This window comes from Erythrolamprus reginae, chromosome 2, assembly GCF_031021105.1.
Source record: "Erythrolamprus reginae isolate rEryReg1 chromosome 2, rEryReg1.hap1, whole genome shotgun sequence".
Taxonomy (NCBI): Eukaryota; Metazoa; Chordata; class Lepidosauria; order Squamata; family Dipsadidae; genus Erythrolamprus; species Erythrolamprus reginae.
The window spans coordinates 227586143-227590094 of record NC_091951.1 but is presented as its reverse complement, the minus strand read 5'-3'; the positions used below and the strand labels follow the sequence as shown (position 1 = coordinate 227590094).

The window sequence follows — 3952 nt, the reverse complement described above, 5'->3', positions numbered from 1 at the left end:
CCTCTACTTAAGAACTTTTCTAGATCAGAACCGGGTGTTCAAGATGTTTTTTGCCTCTACTTAGAACCATTTTCTACTTAAGAACCCGAGCCTGGAAAAATTTCCAAGGAAATTTGAGAGTGGCACGAAGGCCCGGCTAGTTTCCTGCCATTCCCCCTTTAATCCCGGCCATCTCGGGCTTTTCTAGGCTGCCAGAGGAGCCTTTGGGTGGCGCTTAAGGAGGTTTTGGCAGTCCAGAGTGAACGAAGCATTTTCCTTTCTCTGGGCGCTTGCAGAGGGAATAAACCTCTGCCAGCGCCCAGAGAAAAGAAACGCTCCCTTCGCTCTGGGCAGCAACTGTCCTCCTCCTCTTCTTCCTCCCACCCAAATTCCAAGCTTTTATTTCCTTCCTAATGAGTTTTCATGCATTATTTGCCTTTACATTGATTCCTATGGGAAAAATTGCTTCTACTTACAAACGTTTATACTTAAGAATCTGATCACGGAACGAATTAAGTTCTTAAGTAGAGGTACCACTGTATATCTTTTGTGCAATTTGCCGTTTTGCTGTTTGCTGGGAGGCAAATTGCTGTTTTTTCCTTGTTTTCCTCCCCCAAAACTAAGGTGCATCTTACATTCCAGTGCATCTTATACTCCAAAAAATATGGAAGTTGCCCGGTGTCCAAATTTTGATCACACGACCATGGGGATGCCACAGTGCTCGTAAGGGTGAAAAACAGTCATAAGTCACTTTTTTAAAAAGTGCTGTTGTAGCTTTGAATGGTTACTAAACAAACTGCTGTAAGTCGAACACTAACCGTATGTAAAAATTTGAGATTCCAGCTCTAAAGACTTATGGAATTTCTGGAAAGAACAGTGAATTCTTACTGGATTTGGCAACCTCTTGAAACTCTGGGCATTTTTAATAAATAATTTAGATCTTGGAGATGTTATATGGGCAGGCTTCAAATAACATAGTACTGGCAGGCATCATGTATGCATGAAATTATATCACTATTACAACACTGTAAATACAGTAGCGTCTATTCTGAAACTTGTACTTTTTTTCTGGAAATATAACCAGCTGCTTCGGCACCAAATTTTTCTCTAGGACCTTTACATAGCCCCTACCATCAATGAAACCAGTGAAAATGGCATGAGGATAATTGCTGGCCCAGTATAACTGCCCTGTGAACCAGTCTACAGAGATGCTGTTGACGCCACTGACATCTATAAGCAAAAAATAAATAAATACATTCAAGAAGACAAAATATGGGAAGAGGCTCAGTGACTTTTTGTTATACAGCGTTCCCTCAATTTTCGCGGGGGATGCGTTCCGAGACTGCCTGCGAAAGTCGAATTTCTGCAAAGTAGAGATGAGGAAGTAAATACACTATTTTTGGCTATGAACAGTATCACAAGCCTTCCCTTAACACTTTAAACCCATAAACTGCAATTTCTCATTCCCTTAGCAGCCACTTAGATTATTACTCACCATGTTTATTTATTAAACTTTATTAAAAAATATTTATTAAAGGCGGACGAAAGTTTGGCGATGACGTATGACGTCATCGGGTGGGAAAACCATGGTATAGGGAAAAAAACAGCGAAGTATTTTTTAATTAATATTTTTGAAAAACCGTGGTATAGCTGTTTCGTGAAGTTCGAACCCACGAAAATCGAGGGACCACTGTAGTCCATCTACATAATAAATAATCTTCTGTAAGAGGCTCTTTACAACACTTCTTTCTGAGGCAAAAGGGGTCTCTATGTAATGTTTTTCTGGTTATTTCAGCTTCCTGTAAATTTAACTTCATGATAATAGAATATATTTCATTTAATGGTCACCCATCATCAGTGTAATCAATGATTATGTCTTCATCAATGGTCACCTTCTATTATGTAGAAAATATTACATTTTTATCATCAGATTTTCTGTATGGTATTTGGGCTTTGGAGAGCTAACTGGAAATATCAGTGCCTTGAGTTGAATTACACATGGGTCTTCTCAAATTCTAAAAAGGCGAGGATATTTGGACAGTATTGGGGAAAAGATTTGGGGGTATTATAGGGGATTTATGTCATGTCAAGCTTTGAGACACACATTTTGCATGTTAAATCTCAAACTCCTCAGAAGGAAAACAATCCTTAATTTTTACTCCCATCAATTCAGATAGGCTCTAGGAATTGTGTTCCATTCCAAAGGAGTGCCACACCACACAATATGAAAAGACAAACTGAGGCACAATTGACTATAAAACTGATCTTGACAAATTTTAGGTTCATCCCAAAGAAAATTAGGATTGATCTAGAACTGGAGCTGAAATATGGATGCAAAAATATGAGTGCATACAAAAGGGTTAATTTTTGATTCTGGATTTACCTGTAGTAAATAATTTTACCTGGATAAAAAATCATCTCACTTTTTCCAGACACATAAACATGCAGTTTTTTATCTTCACCAACCCAATAATAGCTTCTCCTTAAGAGGTCATAAGCTACAGAGACAGGCTTTGTTTTTGTAGATATTAGACTCTCCAGGTGATGCATCTTTAAATCCAGGAGGACAAGACCTTGAGGGACAGCTAGTAGCATTTTGGTGGCACCATCTGAACAGAAAAGAACTTTAACTACCTTTGCTCTAATACATAGTCAAATTCAGCCACCTCAATTTGAAGCACTCTTGATCTGAGCTGGCACTGCACCTCTTAGAATTCTTAACCAGCTAACAATATATAGGATTTAATTATGTCTCAAATCACTTGTTAATTCTGACTCAGGTGAAACTAAGAGATCTCATCTATTTTTTCAGCCCTTAGACTCATTGCATGTTAATTGTACTGTGGACTGAAAGCTTACCTATAACATTGCAAAGGGTTCCATTGACGAGTTCATATCCTTCAACACACTCACAGGTAAAAGAACCTAATGTGTTCTTGCACAATTGATTACAAGGACTGTATGCTGTTTCACATTCATCAATATCTGCAAAGAACAAAACAACGCTGTTGAAAGTTGCTATAAATTGTAAAGGCAGTTACATCAAAAAGTGTAATCATTTATAGAAAAAATTATGTGCACACAATAAACCTGGGAAGATCCTTAAAAAATAATAATCAAGCAATAGATCTGCAAACACCTAGAAGCAAACAAAGTTATAACCAAAAGGCAACATGGGTTTATCAAAAAAAAAGAGATCATGCCAAACAAATGTTATTTCATTCTTTCACCAAGTGACAAAATTAGTGGACCAGCAAAATGCTGTGGACATAGTATACTTGGATTGCAAAAGGCATTTGACCAATTAGACCACAATCTACTTCTTGGTAAACTAAAAAATGTGGAATAGTCAGCATCACCACCAGATGGATCCATAACTGGTTAACAATCTGCACATATTGTGCAGTCCTTAAAGGAACTACATCTACATGAAAGGCAATAAGCAGTGGGGTACCCCAAGGTTCTGTTTTAGGCTCAGTACTCTTCAATATCTTCACAAACAATTTAGATGGGGGAATAGAAGGGGAACTTGTCCATCTTTCATGGCCAAATTTTATTTTATGAATGGTGTGCATGCATAAGATTTGATTGGTTTTTATATAAATGGGTTTTATTGGGGTTAGTTTTTTAGAGCTTATATTCGACTTCTTTTTTATTGTTGTATCTTTTTGTATTGTTATTATGTTGTAAGCCGCCATGAGTCCTTCAGGATTGGGCAGCATAGAAGTCAGATAGATAGATAGATAGATAGATAGATAGATAGATAGATAGATAGATAGATAGATAGGATAGGATAAGATAAGATAAGATAAGAAAAGAAAAGATAAGATAGATAGATAAATAAATAAATAAATTCATCACATTTGCAAATGACACCAAGCTAACATGAATAAGTTAAAGATCCAGAAGGATCTTGACAGACTTAAACACTGAGCCCTATAAATTCAGTGTAAAGTTAAGGTTTTACACTTAG

At 37.0% G+C, this 3952-nt stretch overlaps 1 long non-coding RNA gene across 1 annotated transcript; it reads right to left on the bottom strand.

The window, feature by feature from the left end:
* Positions 1-759: 759 nt before the first annotated feature.
* On the bottom strand, positions 760-2967 carry LOC139162128 (uncharacterized). Its single transcript, XR_011558257.1, has 3 exons — positions 2839-2967; positions 2382-2588; positions 760-1209 (listed from the first exon to the last, which is right to left on the bottom strand). It is a non-coding gene; the product is annotated as an uncharacterized lncRNA (long non-coding RNA).
* Between the last annotated feature and the right edge of the window lie 985 nt (positions 2968-3952).